The sequence below is a fragment of the Staurois parvus genome, unplaced genomic scaffold (assembly GCF_062004578.1).
Source record: "Staurois parvus isolate SC_StPar_1 unplaced genomic scaffold, SC_StPar_1.0 ptg001095l, whole genome shotgun sequence".
Lineage (NCBI taxonomy): Eukaryota > Metazoa > Chordata > Amphibia > Anura > Ranidae > Staurois > Staurois parvus.
This window is the reverse complement of record NW_028318891.1, coordinates 1508016-1532919: the sequence shown is the minus strand read 5'-3', so window position 1 is coordinate 1532919 and position 24904 is coordinate 1508016. Positions and strand designations below refer to the sequence as shown.

Sequence of the window (24904 nt, the reverse complement as noted above, 5' to 3'; positions counted from 1 at the left end):
TGCTGTGTGCTCTGTGACGCTGCATGCTGTGCCCTCCAGTGGTATCTGTGTGCTCTGGGACGCTGCATGCTGTGCCCTCCAGTGGTATCTGTGTGCTCTGGGACGCTGCGCGCTGTGCCCTCCAGTGGTATCTGTGTGCTCTGGGACGCTGTGTGCTGTGCCATCCAGTGGTATCTGTGTGCTCTGGGACGCTGCGCGCTGTGCCCTCCAGTGGTATCTGTGTGCTCTGGGATGCTGCATGCTGTGCCTTCCAGTGGTAACTGTTTGCTTTGAGAAGTTGTGTGCTTTATCCGTAGATGTGTACTCCAGGGCTAGCTGTTTGCTTTCGGTGTTGTGTGCTCCAGTGGTAGCCGTATGCCCTGTAGAAATGTAAAATTTCCAGAAATTTGGAAGCCTTGAGGAAAAATTTTTTTTCTTTCCCAGTTTTTTTTCCCCGGAAAAGGGTAGAAGTTTTCAGAAAAATTGAAAAATAAAGTGTAGAGTAGTTTCACAAATTGAAAGTCATTTGGTTACAGTGGGAACATGAAATGCAGTGTATATAAAAGTATTATGCTTGAAATAAAAGTACAGGCAGCCTCTGAGTTACAAACATTCAACTTACATACGACTCAAACTTAAGAATGGAGACAGCATGGCATCACGCTGGTCCTGGAAACGACCGGGCAGTCATCTTGCAGCTCAATGCATGCTACCACCTATTGTCCAGTGGACCTGTCAGCAATCCCACATCACTGCATGGTCAGTTAACCCTTCCCTATGCTATCCAAAACTTAAAAATATTTTTTTGGCTGGAGTCACAAAAAAATGTACCTGTTCCAACTTACATACAAATTCAACTTAGGAACAAACCTACAGAACCCATCCTGTTCATAACCCGAGGATTGCCTATACAGTAATTTTTAATGTATTTAGGCACCTCTGGCATGCATACAATATTTGCAAATTGCAGCTTTGCTCTCAGCAGACATTGCACTATGGAAATGTTTCCAGACTCTGGATGTTGTTTCACCATTTTACTGAGAAGAGGAAAAGAAAAAACAATTTACTGACCAGACTATAGGGAACCATTATGCTGTGATGGTGGGGAACATCAATAGGAATCATTTAAAGGTTAAAAAGATAAACTCATTTTTAGACAAATTTACCCTCATAGGCTCCATTTACACTCGTGCAACTTGTCATGTGACTTTGGGCATCAAGTTGCAGCCGATTCTTTTCAATGGCACCTGTTCAAATTGGTGCAACTAAAAGTCGCAGCAATTTTGAAAAGGTGCCTGACTGCTTTAATCCAACTTTGATCCAGAGAGTGTAAAGTCAGATCAAACTTAAGCTCCAAAGTTGCACTGGAAATCCTGTGACTTTGGAGTCACACAAGTATGAATGGAGCCTTACCTGTCAATTGAGACAGCAGAAACTATCATATGCTGCATTCCAAAATCACTCAACTGTAGGAGTTTAAAGATGAAGCCCACAAGCAAACAAAACTGGAGCCTTTCACCTGCAGTGCCCCCTAGTGGCAGAAATGTACATTTCTTTTGTTTGAGAGCTGCATTGAGAAGTACAGTGTTACTTGAATTGTATTCCAGGGTTTGCTTATCTTCAGCTGAGAGAACTTGCAATAATTTGCGACTTTACATAAAAAGTCTCAGGAAGCTTAAATTAAGACCTTCATGTAATATAGGTTGAATATCATGTCATAGTTATTATTATTGATTGTAAGAAAACATATTCCACACTCTGCAGAAAAAAAAAACAAAAAACGGCTTTGGGAAAAAAATCAGAAAAACATTTTTTCCCCTCAATTTTTTCATTTTTTTCCAGGCCTTCTTATCAGTAACGCTCTGGGATGCTGTGTGTACCATGCTCTAGGATGCTGTGTGTTTCAGTGGTTTCTGTGTGCTCCAATGATAGCTCTTTGCTCCAGGATGCTGTGTGCTCCAGAGGTAGCTGTGTGTTCCAGTGGTAGCTGTTTACTCCAGAATGCTGCGTGCTCCAGGGATAGCTGTGTGAACCAGTGGTGGCTGTTTGCTCTGGGTTGCTGTATGCTCCAGGATGCTGGGTACTCCAGTGGTAGCTGTGTGTTCCAGTGGTAGCTGTTTGCTCCAGGTAGTGGTTGGTGGTTGTGTGCTCTGGGATGCTCTTTACTCCGGTGGTAGGTGTGTGTTCTGGGATGCTGTTTGGTCCAGGATGCTGTGTGTTCTGGGATGCTGTGTACTCCAGTAGTAGCTGTGCGCTCTGGGATTCTGAGACCCACCCCCCTTGCCTGTTAGCAGGGGATGCTGTAGGAATGGATGAACAGATGTGGTTATTCCTCCTTTAAAAGGCCTCCAATAAATGTTGGAAACACATGTAAGGATTGCATTTGCATTTCTGAAAGCCTTTAGTAGGTGTAGGGCAATGAGTTTTTAGGAGAGAGTCACACAAGCAAGTACCAGGCCCCTTCTAAGTAGAGGCACTGCAGAAAGGGTCCAGGAATAGTCCCCAATCTCCCTCTTAATGGAGGCTCAGTTCTCCTGTGCCGGGTGCTAAAGAGTGAGTGGATGTGGACTGCTAGTAGATGTTCATCTCATATGATACCCCCAAATCAAGGTTAAAATGGGAATCTGACAGACATGAACAGGCTGAGATTCTGATAGAGATGACAGACAGATTCAGACAATTAGTTGACAGATAGATTAGGTCATTGTGATTTATTACTAAAGGTAAATAGACTGTGCACTTTGCAAGTGCAGTTGAATTTATTTTCCCCAGAGCTTAGTGAACGTGGTAAAGCTCTGCTGATGTCCATCATCCAGCCATGTGAGTGCAAAGATGCTGTTTTTTTTTCTATTTCTCTATGGTCTCTAAGAATGTCTGACCGTTTCTTATATCATGTCCGCAGTCTCTGACCATCTCTTGTATCATGTCCGCAGTCTCTGACCAACTCTTGTATCATGCATATAGTCTTTGACTATATCCTGTTGTGTGTCTGCTGTTTCTGATAATGAATATTCACTGAATTTTATGAGTGGTCCTTTGGTGATGTTGGAGCCTATCTATGCAACCCCCCCAAGTTCTCCATAGTTTGAAGTGAGGATTATCTAAGTCAATGTCTGTTGCAAGGGACTCCGGACCCAGCCCCAGACACTAAAAACAATGCAGTTCAATCCAACAATGGTCCAATTATTACCAGGAGTGTTCAAGTCAAACTGTGACTTTTGAGTTTATATAACAAAAGAACAAATTTCAAGAAGTGGAAACTGTATTCATTTTTCAACATACTCCCCTGCTACATTTATACACTTATCCCAGCATTTAAGTCATGCCTGGATAGCTTCAGCATAGAAAGATTTGTCAGTACGCCTGAACCATTCTAGGACAGCCTGCTTCATTTTGTTATCACTGTGTTCACCATTCCCATGGAAAGATTTGTCTCTTGTGCAATTTCAGGACAGGTTAGGCGTCGATTATCCAGGCTCAGGCGTTCCATTCGCTGAATGTTCACAGGAATGACTGCTGTGGGCTGGGAACCACCACGGCCAAGATCGTCATTGACGGATGTACAGCCATCTTTGAAATGTTTACATCATTCAAATGTCTTACTGCGGCTGAGCGTCTCATCACCGTACTATACTTGAAGTCTTCTGTAGATATTTGTGGGTTTCACACTTCGTTCTCAAGAAACGTCATCACCACACGCTGTTCCATGCGCGCATTAACACTGTTGTCTGCCATCTTGATTAATGGTCTCTGGACTAGACTGGCCTGCAACATGTGTGCTGCCTATCAGTACTAGAACACACTTGGCACTACTGTGTGTATTACTGCAATGCTAGCACCCCTTTTTATACCTGTAAAATCAAAAGTCCAAGATTGACTTAAATGCCCCTCATAGATCCTAGAGACAGTCTATCAACTGTCCATAACTTAGTCCTGAGGCCAGTAGTATCAGGTGTAATTATTGTATATTTGGATAATACCGAGATATGTGTGACAGAAAGGGGGAATACATAGGATGATGATGCCCATAACCCTGTCCTGGGGCCAGTAGTATCAGGTATGATCATTGTATATTCAGAAAATACGGAGATATGTGTGTGATTGAAAGACGTACGGGGGTGGGTGGGGGATACAGGATAATGCTATCTATTACCTGGCCCTGGGGGTGTGATCATTGTATATTTAGCAAATACGGAGATATGTGATGGAAAGGGGAGAGATACAAAAGATGATGCTGTCCATGAACCAGTGATGGGGCCCCATCTTGACAGTAGTATCATGTCTGATAATAGTGTAATACAAAAATGATGAGGGGTAGGGTACACAGGATGAAGATGGCCATACCCCGGCTTTGGGGCCCCCTTGACCATAGTATCAGGTGTGATATTGCATATTAGGATAATAAGGAGTTGTGTGTAATGGAGGGATACATGGAATGATGCTGTCCATGCCCCAGCCCTGAGGACTAACCCTGATAGTAATATGAGGTGTGATAATTGTGAATTACAAACGTGTGAGTGATAGGGAGATCCCAGGTGATGCTGCCCATACCCCAGCCATAGAAATAGATATGCTAATTGTTTATTCAGGCAAGATATTTTGTGAGTGATGGGTGTGGGGTACAAGGGGTGAAGCTGACCATACCGCAGCCTTGGGGCCACCCCGGCCATAGTATTAAGTACGATAATTGTATATTCAGGTAATGCACACGTGTGTGATGAGGGGTGGGTACACATACTGAGGAGGCTAATTATTCTGGTGGGTTTCTTCACACATTGCATTCATTATCACCCCACTGTAGATGAGGCTACATAGCATATGGTGGCTCGGTGTGATAAGAGGGTGTTTTATGGTTTACTTCACTTATCACAATAATTGCATGAAATGGTGGCAACATTAGGAATGTGTGATATGGCTCATATGGCCTGATAACAGCAAAACATAAAAACAACATGAGAGTGAGAAGCTGGTCCATCATGTTGTACAGAGATCAGAGTCCACCTACTTCATCTGTATCCACCTTCCTTATATTGCAGCACATCCCTTCGGTATGTAGACAGGTCCTTTCACCTAGCCTTGTCCAGGCCAACATCTTTTTTCCTGTCTGCTGCATCCACAGCTTCATCTACTTCCAAGGTGACAGCTAAATAAGACATCATGAAAACCTACACGGCATTTCTGGAGATGCGACCCCTAAAATGGCCCCTGTCAGAAACTACTGGTCCTCTTGAGTCTGCGATATTCTTCCTCCTTTATTCACACACAGCCGTAGACACAAAGTGATATCCACCTGGCTGATTCTTCAGGAGATGGTGCTTCTGTTTATAATGAAAGGGTTGTTCAAGTGACCTGTACACACTCCAGGTTCCTACCTGGAAAAATGTCTCTGTCTCACTGTGCAGGCTCTGCCTTTATTATCACCACCTATGTGTCTGTGGATGGATTTGCATTGTTTGTAATGGCTTGTTTGTGCTCAGAAGCCAGGTGTGTTTTAATGTTTTTCTGCAAGCATGATACCTTGCAGAAAGTTATTTTATTCTAAAGGGCACCAAGCAAGAGAAGCAGAGCCTAGCCTTCAGCCAGTGACATTCTTGAATGAATTTTCAGCTTTCCCTGGTGCCCATTTGTTATATGTTTCTTTCCCTTGCAGGTTTAATGTCCAGATCTGTCCGTCGGGCGAAGTACAGAACTCCAAAGGCACTGCATAAATGAGGCACTGGCAGCAGAGAGGTTAACTGAGCAGTTGGGTCAGTACCAAGTCCCGGCACAATCCATCAGACGGGGGAATCCTGATACCTGAGCTGGGATTAAGAGCTCTAATTACTCGGCATTGGCCTTAATTAGGATCCTGTAATTGGGAGCAGGTCAGCGCAGGAGTGAACAATTACTGACATGTAAACCGCGATGAGAGAGGACGATAGTGGCGGCTTCTCATGCAAATCTCGGCCCATTAGCATCCGCTCAATAGCTCCTGAAACCCGAGTCCATGCTGGATGGGGGCACCTGTCCTCCACTGACACAATCTCACTCCCTCCCAAAGGTCACCGAAATGCCAGGCTTCTCCTAAAGAGCAGCTCACTCAGCGATGACAGATCTGGAGGCAATCGCCCATCATTCTCTGCTTTTAATGTGTGCCAGCCCTGCCCGACCGATTAACCCTTTCCATGCTGCAGAGAGACAGGTACACACAGAGGTACACACAGTATCATTGTAGACAGAAGGCCCTGGGGTCCAGCTGGAGTCTCAGCCTTCCTTGTAGCTAGCAATCAGAATTAATCACCTTTGTACAATTTTATGAGTCAGACACCTCTTTGACCTCCACCACATCTCAGGTGAGCCCATAATAGGTACAGTATACCTTAAACACCAAACTTTCTGTGGCTTGTATGGAGGAAAGACGCCATAACGTATTCTGTGCTTGGGGCATCATAGGGGGCTCCACAGGAAATGCAAGCCAAATAAAAGTCTGCAATTCACTCAATCAGCCGCTCATCACCACATCTGGAACATTTACTACCCTAATGTCCAACCTGCAGCTTGAAGGCCACATGTGGCCCTTTGGTACTTGTTGTTCAGCCCTTGGATCCCAGCAGTCTGTTGTGGATAATAACAGTGATCTCTAGTATTGTCATTTAATGTCTCCAGTCTATCTCGGTCTTCTGCAGCATATCTCTAGTCTCCAACCAAACATGCAGCATGTCTCCATTCTCTGGCCATCATTACCTCAAATACTGAAAGTCTCCAGTCTTTGACTATCATTTCCTCCAGTATGTCTGCAGTTTCTGAATATCATTTGCCCCAGTATGACAGTAGTCTCTGACCATCATTTCCTCTAGTATTCTAGTGGAGTTTGACCTTACTTGTCTTCCTCAGTGGCAGGTGCATGGTTCCCTTAACTCTGTTCCACACAATCCCCGGGTCTCCTATCATCTCCTAGACTGCTGAACACATCCGGGTGTTATGAATCCCAGCTCTTACCAGCCCCTGGAGCTCAGAAGGACCATGATTGATGGGACAGCTGAGATGTCACCAGGCACTGGGCCATCCATCACTGAGTTCAACTTGTGGGCCGCTGGTCAGCAGAAGAGCACGCAGCCATTTTGCTGTCTATAGAGCACCTTGCATCAGCTGTACTTGGAGTGCTGAGTTCCCAGTGGAGTAGACCTGTGCATACAGCCACCCGCTAGTGTATCCCTACCAAAGTCACCTGTTGAACCACAAGTAACACAATTTACATTGGATTGACTTGTTTAGGAACTACTCCTGGCAGGTTCCGCTATTTCGACTGTAGCATTTTCAGTTTACCTTTACTCTGTATTTCCCTACATATCTCTTACCATTTTGTTCTCTATTGTCAATTTACAATCATTACTTCTGCAAACTCCTGGTTAAACTACTCATGGTCTGGTCCTTGGCTGATTTACTGTTACGTCACAGTATCTCAGAAGTCTCTGACTGTTCTCTCTAGCATTACATATATGGAATATTATGTGTGGGCCTTTGATGATGTCAGAGGATGCATTTAAGGCTCCCTATAACTTGTAAGTTGACAGGCTCAGACTCCATCTGTCATCTCATCTGTACTTCATATAAATAACTAGTGGTGAGGACCACAGAAAAAATGAAATGGGTATTTTCTAAGACAAATAGGGCAGACAGAGCATGTAGAAGACCTACTGTCCATGTGTGAAATCAAAAAATTCTACCTGTTTAATCTAATGCTATATGTCAATGCTCTGCATCCCCTATAACATTGTACATCCCCCGAAAAAATTTGACTTCCCACTGTAATGTTTTAAATTCCCTGTAACATTTTACTTCCCACTCTAATATTTTATATCCCCGTGTACCATTGTACATGTCCCTGTATTACTGTACTTCCCAATCTAATATTTTATATACCCCTGTACCATTGTACATCCCCCTGTAACATTGTACTTCTCACTGTAATATTTTATATCCCCGTGTACCATTGTACATCCCACTGTAATGTTATACATCCCACTGTAACATACCACCCCCATAACATTTTACATCCCACTGTAATGCTATACAGTATATAAAAATGAAATCAGAAATAGTTTCGTGCTCCACTACCAATTGCAAAAAAGTCTGAATAAATAAATAACAGTCCAGCTTCGAAAGAGTGCATAACGTTATCTGTGCAATTATAATATTGCTACAGACATGTCCTTATTAAATCCTTGACCTTGACACTTCTTCCAGTGCTGTGATACAAAATTAATAACTGTGCAGTTCACCAATTGTCAGGGTCCTGTCCACGGCAGGAGTTCTGGAAGATCTGGCACTTCTGCCAATACTCTACATGGCAGAAGTACACATCAGCCTCAGTCTGGTGCCAGACGGCCTTTATAAGGAGGCTCATCACTTCCTCTGGTTGCTGGATGATCTCTAGCTCCACATGCCCTGTTCCTGGTTTCTGTTTCCTGTGTTTTTGATTTGGGATTTCCTGTTACCGACTCAGCTTGCTTCTGGAACTGTCTACTCTGATTTACCCCTGATCTCACGTCAGCTTGGCTTACGGATACTCTCTCGCTCCTATGAGAATGACCTCGGCTTTCCCATCTGACTACATCCGCTCTGATTCCCTCCTGGTACCTGACCTTGGCTTGAACCGACTACCCAGTAAACATCCAAATCCCGGAAGGTCTTGCATACCACGCACAGGCGCCTCCTATCTGCAGACCTATCTCCGTGCACCAGCTGTGCTTCTGAGTGGACCACCAACCAGCACTCCTGCAGGTGACCTGTGCAACTTTGGGCCTGACTCCCGCTGTCCCACTCTCAGGGGAGTCCGGAACTTAGCCGCAAGAGAAGCCCTCTCTCCATTGGCCTCCATCACCAGGTACGTGATAGTATCATCCAGCCAGTATGTCCGAGGCCGAGAGAGGCGCTTCCGCACTAGAGGCTCTGTGCCAACAGATGACGGCACTTACCCAAGCAGTGAAGGATTTACAGCAAGGATACTTCCAGCTAGAAGGGCGTCTTCACTCCCTCTCTACTTCCACGGACCAGGATCCCTCTGCCAGTTCCAACCCAGCAGCCGCACCTGCCAGTCAGTCTCCTGCCACCACTCCTGCTATTGTGTTACCACCTCCGGAACCCAGAGTTCCTACTCCGGAACGTTTTCTCGGGGATGGACGTAAGTTCAGAGCTTTCAAGAATGCCTGTGAATTATATTTTGCTCTGCAACCCAGGACCTTTTCTCTGGAAGCGGTCAAGGTCGGGTTCATCATCTTCCTCTTATCTGAAGAACCTCAGTCTTGGGCACATAGTCTTCTGGAACAAAAGAGCCCTGCACTCAAATCAGTGAGTGAATTCTTTGAAGCCATGGCTGCCCTCTACGACGATCCCCAGAAGACCTCCACTGCTGAGTCTGCCCTCCATGCTCTACTACAAGGTCGGTGGCCTGTGGAGGACTACATAGTGGAGTTCCGTAAATGGTCTGCAGACACCGGTTGGAACGGTGCAGCATTGAAGTACCAGTTCCGCCTAGGCCTGTCCGAGTCCATCAAGGACGAGTTAGCTAGGGTGGAAGCTCCCTCCTCCTTGGAGAACCTTACCCTGCTCGCTACCCGGTTGGATCAGCATCTACAGGAAAGACGCGCTGAGCGTACACAGACATTTCGGCCCACTTGGGTTCAGCCAACAGTTCCAGGGCCAATGGCTCCTGCCCTTGCTCCGCAACCCATCAACAATTCGGAGGTAGAACCTATGCAAATCGGCCTTCTCCGACCTGCCCTAACTCCAGAAGAAAGGCTACGCAGACAGCAAGGCAACCTCTGTCTTTACTGTGGGGCCACGGGCCTGTCAGGGATGAGGGTGTGACCAGAAGTGTGTGGACTGACACAGGGAAACGTAGGCTTCAGATATAGTAAATAATATAATTTATTGAGACTAACAATACAAATATAAACGCAGTGCACCAAACCCCAAGCTAACACAAATACATACAACAAGGTGAAACAAACCCAAACCTAAACTGATATAGATACACAGGTACATACACATATAGAGCACAACGTAGTCAGGCAGGCAGTCGATAACTATCAGGCAGGTAGGTACAGGAGGAGCAGGCGGAGAGAATGGTCAGGGTCACAAGCCAGGGATCAAACAGGAGAAGTCAGCAGAGGTCAGGATCAGGCAGGGTCGGCAACAATCAGGCAGAAACAGGAACAGGAATGCAGGTTACAAGATACAGGGGCCCAAGGAAAAACACACACCAAGGCCCTGACTGTGAGTCTGGCCATTCCTTAAATACAAGCCCTGCAATCAGCTTCAGGTGTTTTGGCTGATTGCAGGGGTGACTCTCTGATTGCTGAGAGCACCCGCTGGCCAGCCCTGGTACTGCAGCCCACAAGGCAGGTGAGTCCCACCGTTATTGGCAAGTCCATTCCTGACAGGGCCACTTCCTGCGTAACTGCCCAGTACGCCCAAGTAAATCCAGCCAGCCTCATCCTTCGTACCTTCAGCTATCTGGGACTTCAACCACCCATGTCATTCTCCCCATGTCATTGCAGGTGGCTGGAAGGGATGTCAAGTTGTGGGCAGTCGTTGACTCGGGAGCTTGTAGCTGTTTCTTAGACATCCAGTTGGCCAAGGACTTACATATCCCTCTTCTGCCTAAGAAACAGAGACTTGACGTCTTACTTGCGGATGGCACTGCTCCGAGTTCCGGACCTGTTACCCAGGAAACCACTCTTATTCTTGCAACCACCGACTCCGGCCATCAGGAGTTTATTCGTTTGGATGTGATCAGATCCACCATGTTTCCAGCCATCCTAGGAATACCCTGGTTGCAAGCCCACAACCCACAGATCAATTGGCCCAAGAAAGAAATCATCTTTTCTTCAGAATATTGCCTACAACACTGTGGTGCCCCTACACCCACCAATTCTTCCGTATGTCTCTCAGTCCAACCTTTCCCAGAGGCCAGTCAACTAGTTCCCTCTACCTACCATGACTTCCTTGATGTGTTTGATAAAAAGAAGGCCAACACATTGCCTTCTCATCGGTCTTACGATTGCCGAATTGAGTTACTCCCAGGAGCAGAAATACCATTTGGGCGAATTTTCCCATTATCCGAGCTTGACCTGGAAGCCCTCCGGCACTATCTAGATGAGAATCTCGCTAAAGGATTCATCCGCCCATCTTCCTCTCCTGCTGGGGCTGGTATTTTCTTTGTAGAAAAAAAAGATCAGTCTCTTAGACCGTGCATTGACTACAGGGAACTTAATAAAATTACCATCAAAAACCGGTATCCTCTTCCCCTGGTGCCCGAGTTATTTCAGAGATTTCGAACAGCCTGAGTCTTCACTAAATTGGACTTACGGGGGGCCTACAATTTATTCTGTATAAGAGAGGGTGATGAGTGGAAGACCGCCTTCAGAACATGCTTCAGACATTTTGAATATTTAGTGATGCCATTTGGGCTATGTAATGCCCCTGCTACGTTCCAACATTTTGTGAACGACATCTTTAGAGAATACCTAGACCTTTTTGTGATCGTCTACCTGGACGATATCCTAATATTCTCTACCTCACTGGAACTCCATCGTGATGATCACGTTAGGAAAGTGCTAAACACTTTAAGGATGCATGGCTTGAATGCCAAGGCGGAGAAGTGTGAGTTTGAGAAGCAGTCCATTCAGTTCCTGGAGCTCATAATTTCCACTGAGGGGATCTCCATGGACCCTCAGAAAGTATCTGCTATCCTGGATTGGCCTGCACCTTCAGACAGGAAAGGGGTCCAAAGATTCGTGGGTTTCACCAACTTTTACAGGAAATTTATTAAGGGCTTTTCCACAATCATTGCCCCTATTACTCAACTCACCCGTCAGCATACACAATTTTGCTGGAGCCAGGAAGCTCAAAAAACATTCAAGCAATTAAAAGATCAATTCACCTCCGCTCCTGTGTTACAGCATCCAGATCCAACAATCCCCTTCATCCTGGAGGTAGACACACCTGAAGTTGCTACAGGAGCCGTACTCTCCCAGCGCTAGGGCCCAAAGGCTCTGCTTCACCCAATAGCCTTTTGTTCTAGAAAACTGAGCCAAGCCGAGAGAAACTACGATGTGGGAGATAGGGAACTGTTAGCGATTAAAATAGCCTTTGAAGAATGGAGGTATCTCTTGGAAGGAGCCAGCCACCCAATTATGATTTTCACAGATCATAAAAATCTGGAGTATCTAAGGTCCGCCAAGCGCCTAAGACCTTGACAGGCTAGATGGGCTTTATACTTCTCCAGGTTTAACTTCCACATAACCTACCGCCCAGGATCCAAGAACGGGAAGGCAGATGCCCTTTCCCACATGTTCCCGGACCCAGAGGAGCCTTCTCCCCCCAACACCATTTTGTCAGCCTAAGCTTTTTTACTGATCCAACCCAGTCTAAAGTCTTTGATCAAGCAAGCCTCTGCACTATGCCCTGAACCTGAACAAAATTTGCTTAGAAGGCAGGATGGTCTTCTGTGGCTCAAGGAAAAAATCTTTGTACCCCAAGAAGTGAGGTCTCAAGTGTTAAGGGCTTTTCATGACCATCAACTGGCTGGACACTTTGGAGCCCATAAGACAATGGAACTAATCCAGCAATCCTTCTGGTGGCCCAACCTGAATCATGACTGTAGAGCTTATGAGAAGTCGTGCAGAGTGTGTCTGCGAAACAAGGGAGACAAAGCCAAGGCCTGGGGGTTGCTGAAGCCCCTGCCCATTCCTGATCGTCCCTGGAAGATGGTCGCAATGGACTTCATTGTGGATTTGCCACCCTCAGAGGGGTTTACTACCATTCTGGTAGTAGTGGATCGGCTATCCAAGATGGCTCACTTTTTACCAATGCTGGGTACGCCATTAGAGACTGCACTAACCTTCATCAAAGAGATTGTCAAGTTACATGGTCTGCCAAGTAATATCGTCTCAGACCGAGGGGTGTAGTTTTTGTCCAGATTATGGAGAGCCCTCTGCAAAGCCCTGAAGGTGGAACTCTGCTTATCGTCTGTCTACCATCCTCAGAGTAACGGGCAAACGGAGCGAACAAACCAGACTTTGGAGCAATATTTACGGTGTTTCTCTGCCTTTTCTCAGGATGATTGGGCATCTCTACTCCCATTGGCAGCATTTGCCTACAACAACTCAGTCCATTCTACCACAAACCAGTCGCCATTTTGGGCCAATTATGGATTCCACCCTTCCTACATACCTGACACCATTCCTGAAGCTTTGGTACCCGCAGTACAGGACAGACTCTCCATACTGCAGAACAACTGTAAAGTCCTCCGAGAGTCTATACTGAAATCCCAGACTGATTATAAGAAACACTACGACAGGAAACAGAGATGAAACCCTCCTCTGAAGATTGGAGACAAAGTTTGGCTATGAACTGCCAATCTAAAACTCCCGTGCCCGTCACGTAAGTTGGGTCCAAGGTACATTGGCCCTTTCTGGATCAAGAGGATAATAAATCCAGTGGCGTTTGAGCTGATCCTTCTGGAATCATACAAGATCCACCCAGTTTCCCACGTCTCCCTACTCAAGCCAGCTGTTCCTGATCCTTTTCCAGGGAGAGTAGAACCACCTCCTCCGCCGATAACAGTTGGGGAGGAGACGGAATACGAGGTTGAAGCAATTCTGGACTGCAGAAGGTGGGGAAGACAAATCCAGTACCTGGTCAGATGGAAGGAGTACCCACCTAAAGAAAGTTCCTGGGAACTAAAAGGGAATGTACATGCCCCCAGGCTTCTCCAAGAATTTAATTCCAAGTATCCTGAAAAGATGGCCCAGGTGGGCATCGGGAGGCTGCCCTTTGGGGGGGGGGCACTGTCAGGGTCCTGTCCATGGCAGGAGTTCTGGAAGATTTGGCATTTCTGCCAATACTCTACATGGCTGCAGAAGTACACATCAGCCTCAGTCTGGTGCCAGACTGCCTTTATAAGGAGGCTCATCACTTCCTCTGGTTGCTGAATGATCTCTAGCTCCCCGTGCCCTGTTCCTGGTTCCTGTGTTTCTGACTTTTGATTTCCTGTTACCGACTCGGCTTGCTCCTGGACCTGTCTACTCTGATTTACCCCTGATCTGACCTGGTTTACACCAGGTGAGAGCACAACCGGTCAAGGTGTATAACATTTTTTATGATTGGTGAACTGCACAGTTATTAGTTTTGTATCACAGCACCGAAAGAAGTGTCAAGGTCAAGGATTTAATAAGGGCATGTTTGTAGCAATAGTATAATTGCACAGATAACGTTATTCACTCTTTCGAAGCTGGACTGTTATTTATTTATTCACACTTTTTTGCAATTGGTAGTGAAGCGCGACATCATTTCTGATTTCATTTTAATTTTCTATGACACAATGGTATGAGTATGTGTAGAGTGTAAGCTAACCACTCATTTTCACATATTTCTTTACACAATTTTCTGATAATTTCATTTTATTATTGTATTGATTTTACCACACAGCATTGGTAATATTTAAATATTGTAGCATACACCATAGTAGCTCACAAGACCCCACACTTCAATATCTATATACAGTATATCCCACTGTAACATGATACCTACCCCTGTTACATTGTACTTCCCCCTGTTATATTGTAGATCCCACAGCAATGTTAAATATTCCACTGTAATTAAACCTCCCCCCCCCGTAATATTGCACATCCCACTGTAATGCTATATATCCCATGGTAACACGATACCTCCCCCATTAACATTGTACATCCCCCATTGTACATTCTCTGCAAAGTGTTTCTCCTCACTGTAACTTTGTAAATCCCCCTGTAACACTGTATAACGGCCTGTATTGTTGCACGTTGTGCATCCCACTGTTAAGTTGTAAACCACCTGTAATTTTGAACATTCCCTTGTAACAAGTACAACCCCCTGTAACTTTGTATAAGTCCCTGTAACACTGTAACAATATTATTATTATTATACAGTATTTATAAAGAGCCAATAGTTCGCTCAGCGCTGTACATTACAAAGGGGGACAGAACATGTGACAGAACAATACCAATACAATGTGATACACGAGGGGTTCGAGGGCCCTGCTCTTTTGAGCTTACAATCTAGGAGGGAGGGGATGGTGGCACAGGAGGAGATAGCTGTGGGGGATGGAGTGGTAGGAAGAGCGGAGGAGGTCGGCAAGTTAGCAGGGGGTGGGGTAGGCTTCCCTGAAGAGATGGGTTTTCAGGGTGCGCCTAAAGGAGAGGAGAGTAGGTGATAATCTGATGGGTTGGGGCAGGGAGTTCCAGAGGATGGGTGACACCCTGAAGAAGTCCTGGAGGCGGGCATGGGAGGAGGAGACCAGGGAACTAGAGAGAAGGAGGTCTTGTGAGGAGCGGCGTGTGCGTGCTGGGCGGTACTTGGATATTAGGTCAGTGATGTAGTTCGGGGCAGTATGATGGACAGCTTTGTACGTCAGCGTTAGGATTTTGAATTTGATCCGTTGCGCAATCGGAAGCCAGTGGAGGGATTGGCAGAGGGGGGTGGCGGAGACAGAGCGGTTAGAAAGGTGAATGAGTCTGGCAGCCGTATTCAGGATAGACTGAAGCGGGGATAGCCAGCGGCGAGGCAGGCCAGTGAGGAGGGAGTTGCAGTAGTCGAGTCGTGATATGATGAGAGAGTGGATGAGCTGTTTAGTGGTTTCTGGGGTTAGGAACGTGCGGATTTTGGCAATGTTGCGGAGGTGGAGTCTGCACGAGTTTGTTAAAGATTGGACTTGGGGCTGGAAGGATAGGTTGGAGTCCAGAATGACACCCAGTACTCTGGCCTGCAGGGCGGGTTTGATGGTAGCGTTGTTGGATGTGACGGAGAAATCAATGGGGGGTGGGGTCCGGGCTGGGGGGAAGACAAGAAACTCGGTTTTGGAGAGGTTCAATTTAAGGAAGTGGAGCGACATCCAGTCTGATATGTCGCTCAGTAGGTGTGTGATTCGGGCTGAGACCAAGGGGGTGAGGTGGGGGGTTGAGAGATAGATTTGTGTGTCGTCAGCATAGAGGTGGTAGTTGAAGCCGTGAGAGTGTATGAGTTGGCCAAGGGAGGAGGTATAGATGGAGAAGAGAAGGGGCCCAAGGACAGAGCCTTGAGGGACCCCAACAGAGAGGGGGAGTGAGGGGGAGGTGGTAGCATTATAGGTAACGCTGAAGGAGCGTTGTGACAGGTAGGATGAGAGCCAGGAGAGAGCACAATCTCTGAGGCCGAGGGAGTGTAGTTTTTTGAGGAGGAGGGGGTGGTCGACTGTGTCGAAGGCCGCAGAGAGGTCAAGGAGTAGGAGCACTGAATAGTGGCCATTAGCTTTGGCGGTTAGCAGGTCGTTGGAGAGTTTGAGTAAGGCAGTTTCGGTGGAGTGTAGGGGGCGGAAGCCGGACTGTAGGGGATCGAGGAGGTTGTTGTCGTTGAGGTGAGAGCATAGGCGGGTGTAGACTAGGCGCTCGAGGAGTTTAGATGTAAATGGGAGCAGGGAGATGGGTCTGAGGTTGTTCGGGTCATTGGGGTCCAGGGAGGGCTTTTTAAGTATGGGGGTGATGTGTGCATGTTTCAGAGGGGAGGGGAAAGATTGAAGATGTGGGTGAGGGAGCGTAGGATGGAGGAGGAGGAAGGTCGTAGGAGTTGTGAGGGGATAGGGTCGAGGGGGCAGGTGGTGAGGTGGGCATCAGAGAGGATCTTGGAGACTTCCTCGAAGGTAGTAAGGTCAAAGGTGCAGAGTGTGGGGGGAGCTTCAGTATGAGGAATGTAGGGTGGGGTGGAAGAGGAGGTCAGAGCAGTGGTGGGGCCGTGGGAAAGGGGTGATGAGGGGGTAGCTGAGTGAGGGTGAAGGGGGTTGGAGAGAGTTTGAGCAGCGACGAAGTCCCTGCGGGTTATGTCGAGGGGGAGGGGGGATAAGGGGATAGCTGTGTGAGAGGGGACGGTTTGAGAGGGTGTGTGAGTTGCGGCAATGTCCTTGCGAATTGTGTCAATCTTGTTTTTGAAGTGATTGGCAATCTCAAGGGCAGTGAGTGAGGTGCTGGGTGGAGGTGGGGGTGGAGAGAGTAGAGAGTTGAAGGCAGAGAAGAGTCGGCGAGGATTGGAGGAGAGGGCCTTGATGAGGGTCAAGAAGTAGGCCTGTTTGGCAGCATGGAGGGAGGAGATGTAGGTGTGGAAGGCAGATTTGTAGCGGGTGAAGGCTTGTTGGGATCTGGTTTTGCGCCATAGTCGCTCCAGGGCACGACTTTGTCGTTTGAGGGTTTTGGTGTGATCAGTCTGCCAGGGCTGGAGCGGTCGGGGTCTGATGTTGCGTGTGGTTAAAGGCGCTAGTGAGTCAAGGGCTGTTGAGAGCGCATTGTTGTAGGCGGTCAAAGCCAAGTCAGGGCAGGACAGGGGGAGGATGCTGTCGTGAAGTTGATCAGCTGCAGAGTGGAGGGAGGCAGGGTTAAGGTTGCGGAGGTTACGGCTGGTAGTAGTGTGACATTTGGAGGGGTAGGCGTTGGAGGACGAGGAGATAGAGAAGGTGATCAGGTTGTGGTCAGAGAGAGGGAAGGGGGTGTTAGTGAGGTTGTGGGGAGTGCAGCGGTTGGAGAAGACAAGGTCCAGGATATTTCCGTCGGAGTGGGTGGTGGATTGTATGCACTGTGCAAGTGCAAAGGAGGAGGTTAGGTGGAGGAGACGGGCTGTGTCTGGGTTGTCGAGGTTAACAGGGATGTTGAAATCCCCAAGGATGATGGTGGGTAGCTCAGAGGAGAGGAAGAAGGGTATCCAGGAGGAGAAGTCATCCAGGAAGCGGGGTATGGATCCAGGAGGCCGGTATATCACAGCAATCTTCAGGGGGGTTGGGGAGAATATTCGGACGCAGTGGGCCTCGAAGGAGGAGAAGGATAGGGAGGGGGGGTTTGGGAGGACTCGGAAGGTGCTCTGCGGTGACAGGAGTAGACCAACCCCACCACCTTTACGACCGTTAGGCCTGGGTGAGTGGGTCCAGGTGAGACCTCCGTAGGAGAGCGCAGCAGGGGAGGTAGAGTCAGTGGGCTGGATCCAGGTTTCCGTGATCGCTAGGAGGTTGAGGGAGCGGGAAACAAAGAGGTCGTGGATGGCGGTAAGCTTGTTGCACACCGATCGGGCGTTCAGGAGTGCACATGAAAATGGGGGGGAGATTTTAGGGAGCAGGGGGACAGATACTAAGTTGTGGGGGTTGCAGTAGGACGTGGAGGTGGGAGGGTGTTGAGCGGGTGAGGGAGGTGGAGGGCCAGGATTCGGGGAGATGTCCCCCGCAGCTAGGAGGAGGAGAAGGGTGAGAAAGGTGGCATGGGAGCGGGATGTGCAGGAGCGTGAGAAACTACTAGTGGAGGTGTTGGGGTCAGTGGGAGAGTGGAGTAATAGGAGGAGGTGGTGGGTGCCATAGAGGGGCGAAGGAAGCAGTGAGGACACAATATACAATTGTTTGGGAGGGGCAGAGGGATATAGTGAATGGATTTTGGGAATGGAGGAGAGGAAAATGAGAAGGAGGAGTGGAAGAGGCATTTTGGGGAGGTGAAGAGAGCAATAGTAGGGAGATGATAGCAGTGAGGGGGAGATGTACAGGTTGTGGGGTGGAGCAGAGGGGTAAAGAAATGAGATTTGGGAACAGAGGATAGTAATATGATAAGGAGAAGAGGGGCGTATTATATAAAGGTACACAGAGTGGGTCTCAGGCATGTAAGAGGTTTCCCAGGGTGAACTGTATATGTAAAAATATGATACCCATATACCACCCATACCCTGTGCAGATTTGCTGCTTTTCTGCTACTGTGCAAGAAAATGTTATTTTCAGTTTTCCATGTATAGATACTTTTTCTGCTCCTATAAACAGTCATGTGGTCGGCACCAAAAATTAATGCAGAGTGCCCAGTCTGGATCTGGCAGTGTGCAGACACTTTGCGCGGGGCTCCTGCTCTTTGCTGTACTTTGAATTGGTGACTTGCAAGAAAGTGAAAGTGGCTATCATACGAACAGAGTAGATTTTTAACTGTGTTCCACGTGGGGATCAGATTTGTGATTCTTGTGTATGGTAGGGATGGACGGTGTTGTTCTTCAAATGGAAACAAAATGTTGTTCACAAAATACAGTCACTGGCTGCAAGGATTTCATTGTAGTGATTAAAATAAGAATCCCGCTGAACACTTTTTTTTAATTACATTTTTGATATTTGGGTTTCATGCAAGACGAGATGTACCACATTCGGTAATCTTGTGTATCTGAGGCATTTTGTTATCACATTAAATACACCATTTCTTATGGAACCACGCCTCTCCATTCAGTCAGATGTATGGTCTATCTTACCCACAATGCCTATCTGTCATTATGGGATGTCAGGTTGGCTCTGCTCCCTCCTGAGAGCAATCTACAGGGAATGAGGCCTTCTCGTTATCTATCAGGTCAGGGTGGATTCTGCGGGAAGAGGATGGCAAACAGTGGAGTTGGCTGTGTAAACAATATTTCCGGAGACGGGTGGAGAAGAGTCCCAGTTATAACCGAGTTCAGTGGAGCGTGACTCCACATTTACTGTCTATTAAGATAGATGAGATTAGCGCTGTGTGTGTTTACTCCGCTCGGCTGGCGCTCTTCTCATTTGTGGGGTGGAGATGGTAATTAACTGGAGAGGAAACCAGAGACAGAACTTGGAATATCTGTACGCAGCTCCGTGTCATCAGACCGTTCCAAAAATGCACATCTTCACCATTGCATTCCGTGCCTGTCTTGTTGTCATACGTTTCCACTTTAAGCTCTCCAGCGGAGTGCACTGGGGTTCGCTGACAGTTGGCGGTGTGTACTGTGTCAGTACACACCGCCAGTAGAAGTGCTAACACCATGTATTCAAAGCTTTTCTTTGGAAATAAACTCTACTTTGCTGACACAAGGCTTCCAGATCCAGACTAAGGCTCTGTAGTTCCGACAGCGCATGACACTAAGCACACAGAACACAGAGAGGTTACATCCAGACTATGAAGTCCTGCCATATTATAAGCTTCCATCTTTGTAATGTACACCACTGCTTGTTATAAGACTCTGCCTGAATACCGCCTGCCTTCATCATTGAATTCAACTCTGTCTTAACCTCTTCATTGACAGGTCCATACGGCGTATGGACCTACAGCACTGCTTCCAGCAGACCAGGTCCATACACCATACGGACCTACTCTCCTCCTCTGCTATAAGCTCATGGTAACTTCAGTGACCATGAACTTATAGCAGAAATGTTCAGCAGACGTACATTTCGCAAAAAGGTGCAATTTAAAATTTACAAATATTTGTTATTAACTCAACACAGGTAAAACTTTTATATTTAGTAGGAATTTAGTGTGAATGTTTTTAAGTTTGCTATGTTTTTATCTGCTAATAATGATTTTAGTGTATTTCCAGCAAAAATATTGTTTGATAAACATTTGCGCAGATATCCCGGGGCCTTAAAGATCAGTAGCACCTTCTTTTTATTCTACTGGTCATGTGCTTTCAGAAAATATTTGGTTTGGGGGTTCTTTTACAAACTCTGACAGCTTTAAGTGAACAAAAAAAACTTCCAGATTTTTAGAGAAAATTGGATATTTAAATTTTTTGTGTATGTGTGATTTTCACCATTTCGCAAAAAAGCACAATTTAAAATATACAAATATATGTTATTTATTAACTCAATACAGGTTAAGCTTTAATATTTAGCAGGAATTGTGTAACATTTGCTGTGTTTTATCTGCTAATAATGATTTTAGTGTATTTTTAGAGAAAATATTTATTTGATAAACATTTGCGCATATATCGTGGGGTTTTAAAAATCAGTAGCACCTTCTTTTTATTCTACTGATCATGTGCTTTTGTAAAATATATGGTTTGGGGGTCTTTTACAAACTCTGAAAGCTGTAAGGGAAAAATAAAAAGGAATGAAAAAATTGCAAAAATGCTCCAACCAGCTGAGTTTAAAAGTAGAGTGCAGGGCCTGGCAGCGAAAGTGTTAAAGAAGAACTCCAGGATAGGAAAAACAATCACCCATTAATACACCACCTATACAAAACACTAAACAGTTCATACATTTGTGAAATTCCTTACCATTGAAGAGAAAAGTCTAATTGAATTTTCAGGAAGTCATCTCTGTAATTCAAAATATAACAACATCTGCTCTGCCAATGAGGAAATGTAACAGCAGGGATTGCATCATATCCTCTCCTCTCAGGAAACTACACTTCCCATCAACCTTTGGGAATTGTAGTGAATGTGGGCAGGTACACTAGGCCTGTACATGTTGAATGTGTACTAGTCAACTTCAACAGAAAACATGCCCTCACATTCCCCAGCTGCCACTGCTATCCTCACATCTGATCACTCCAGTCACAAAGGAATAGGAACTAATTGCCCTGGCCATTCTGTTTTTAATCCTAGAATAAATATGGCCACATGCCCATATTTAGACTGTTTATCCACTGTTGTCAGCTGGAATTAAATATTGGAATTCTTCTTCCTATTTTTCTAATAGCCACTGCTGCTTGTATGCTTCCATGTGATCAAAATCCTCTGCCACAACAGAACAGAAACAAAGCACTGGGACATAAGGCTCCATTCACACTAGGAAGTCTCAAATCGCAGGCGGAATCGCCACGATTCTGACCGCGATTTGAAAACGCCCTCTGAAAATGTGACACCACGCAATTGCGTGTTCAGGTGCCAATCATTTCAGTGTGATTTTACCTGGGATTTTGCAGCAATTTTACCTGGAATTTTGCTGTGATTTTGCCGCACATGTACCCAGAATTTTGCCACAATTTTGCCATGATTTTACCAGGAATTTTGCCATGATTTTACCTGCAATTTTGCTTGTGATTTTGCCACGATTTTACCATGTTTAGGGTACATTTTTCATAGGTCATGTGACTCAAAAAACACATCAAAACCGCAGCACATGTGTTTTTGATGTGGTTTTGCTATGTTTTCAATGCATTTTAGGTTTGATTCACTCCCATGCAGTTTGCGTTCTTTCCATTTTTCTGTGCTTTTTTCAGTGTTTTTTTGTATTTTTGCATGCATGTTTTTGATGCGTTTTGTTAATTTGTTTTTTTTTTTGCCAGCTTGTTGCTGGGCAGATTAAAAATGCAAAACACATCAAGATGTAACACATGTGCATTTTTTAATGCATTTCTGCTGCGTTTGCAATGCATTTCAGGCCTGGTTCAGAAAAATGCAAAACCAATACAGCTTTTGTGAACCAGGCCTGAAAAGCATTAAAAATGCAGCAAAAATGCACCAAAAACACGTGCTGCGGTTTTGATGCATTTTTTGAGTCACATGACCTATAAAGAACCTTAAACGTAGTAAAATTGCAGATAAAATTGTGGCAAAATTCGGGTAAAATCACTGCAAAATTGCAGCAAAATTCTGAGTGAAAGTGAGGCGAAATCATGAGTAAAATTTCAGGTAAAATCATGGCAAAATCACGGGTAAGATCGCAGCAAAATTCCAGGGTAAAATCGTGGAAAAATTCCTAGGAAAATAGTGGCAAAATTCCAGGTAAAATCACTGCAAAACCATGGGTAAAAATGTGGCAAAATTGCAAGAAAAATCTTGTGTAAAATCGTGGCAAAATCGCAGGTAAAATTGCAGATAAATTGTGGGCAAAACTCTGGGTAAAATCATGGCAGCATTTTGGGTAAAATCGCGGCAAAATTGCAGGTAAAATTGCAGCAAAATTCCAGATACAGCGTGGGTAAAAAAGCAGGTAAAATCGTGGCAAAATTCTGGGTAAAATCGCTCCAAAACCGTGGGTAAAAAAGTAGCAAAATTGCAGGAAAAATCCTGGGTAAAATCGTGGCAAAATCCTGGCTAAAATCACACCAAAATTCCAGGTAAAATTGCCGCCAAATCACAGGTAAAATTGTGGCAAAATCAGGGGTAAAAACGCAGGAAAATTGCAGGCAAAATCGGTTAAAATTGCTGGTAAAATCGCGGGTAAAATTGAGTTTTTGGTGGACTCCTCCCACTACAGTAAGCAGGGAGGAAATACATCACCACTTCCTGGAGAAAGAACTACAGAGGGGATGTGCCAAGACCAGTGGCTGGGGGAATAGGAGGCATAGGAGCCACTGGTCTTACAAACAGGAAATCACAGGGCATTAACATTTTTTTTTTTAAATCATCAGCTTATTTCAGCCCAACTACTGAGTGAACCAAAAGATGGAGGACATATTCATTGAAGGTAGGAGATCAGCAGCAAGGACATGAAGAAAGTTTTTGCCCGAGTTCTGCTTTAACACTGCCTGCACTCATCACTGTATCCTACACAGTCACATCTGTGTGTTATGTGACTCTGCTTGAACGCTGATTGCCTCCATCATTGTATCCTATGCAAACTGTTATATTGCCTGTTATAGGACTCTGCCTACCTTGTATCATACTCAGAGTCTTCTTTCCTGGCTATGTAACCTGCCTGAATGCTGCCTGCCTCTACCACTGTAACCTCGCAGAGTCATCTCTGCTTGTTATATGAATGATTGTCAGAATGTTGACTGCCTCAATCATTGTATCCTACACAGAGTCACCCTGGCCTGTTATATGACACTGCCTGAATGCTGCCTGCCTATATCATTTATCCCAGAGTCACTTCTGCCTGTTATATGACTCTTCCTGAACTGCGCTTGCTTCCATCATTGTATCCTACACACAGTCACCTCTGCCTGTTATATGACTCTTCCTGAACAGTGCCTGCTTCCTTCATTGTATCCTACAAACAGTCACCTCTGCCTGTTACATGACTCTTAATGAACAGTGCCTGCTTCCGTCATTGTATCCTACACACAGTCAAGTCTGCCTGTTACATGACTCTTCCTGAACTGTGCCTGCTTCCGTCATTGTATCCTACACACAGTCGCCTCTGCCTGTTGTATGACTCTTCCTGAACTGTGCCTGCTTCCGTCATTGTATCCTACACACAGTCACCTCTGCCTGTTACATGACTCTTCCTGAACTGTGCCTGCTTCCATCATTGTATCCTACACACAGTCGCCTCTGCCTGTTATATGACTCTTCCTGAACAGTGCCTGCTTCCTTCATTGTATCCTACAAACAGTCACCTCTGCCTGTTACATGACTCTTAATGAACAGTGCCTGCTTCCATCATTGTATCCTACACACAGTCACCTCTTCCTGTTACATGACTCTTAATGAACTGTGCCTGCTTCCGTCATTGTATCCTACACACAGTCACCTCTGCCTGTTAGATAACTTTGCCCGAACACTGCTATCTTCTAATACTGTATCCTACACAGAGTCGCCTCAGCCTATTATATGACTCTGCCTAAATGCTACTTGCTTCCATCATTTTATCCCACACAGAGTCCCTTCTACCTGTTATGACCCTGATTGCCTCCATTGTTGTACCCTACACAGAGTTGCCTCTGCTATTTATATGAATGTTCCTGAAAGCAGCCTGCCTCCATCACTGTACTCTACACAAAATCACCTCTGTCGTTTATGTGGCTCTGCCTGAATGCAGCCTGCCTTCATTACTGTATCCTATACAGTCTCACCTCTGCTTAATATGTGACTATGTCTTAACACTACATGACCCCTGGATGCTGATACTTTCCTCCTGGATTGAATCTGTGGTCAGCATGCATGCCATGCAGCCAGTTTACTTCCATCTCCCGATCATCTTATGGATATTTAGCTGGAGATAGAATTTGCATGGATTCCTAATGAGCAGTTGATCTGATAATCCAAGTGTGGAAAGTTTCATATGCATGTCAGGATTGGCAGATACAGCCGAAGGATTCGATATACAAACCAGCTCTGTATGTAGGCGTTTATTGGCCACAATGTATTTGCTTATGGCTCCGTACAAAAGTACGACACAAGTGCTGCCGATTAGGATTGCAGGTGGAGATAGCAATAAACGTTAATTGACGGGGTGTCATAATCA

The 24904-nt window shown here is 45.8% G+C and overlaps 1 long non-coding RNA gene across 1 annotated transcript in view; it reads right to left on the bottom strand.

The window, feature by feature from the left end:
* The window catches only part of LOC149440308 (uncharacterized), a 66005-nt gene extending 59064 nt beyond the window's left edge, over positions 1 to 6941 (bottom strand). Inside the window, exon 1 of the long non-coding RNA XR_016307681.1 lies at positions 6840 to 6941. This is a non-coding gene — a long non-coding RNA (uncharacterized LOC149440308). The remainder of the gene's footprint in view (positions 1 to 6839) is intronic.
* Positions 6942 to 24904: the final 17963 nt, after the last annotated feature.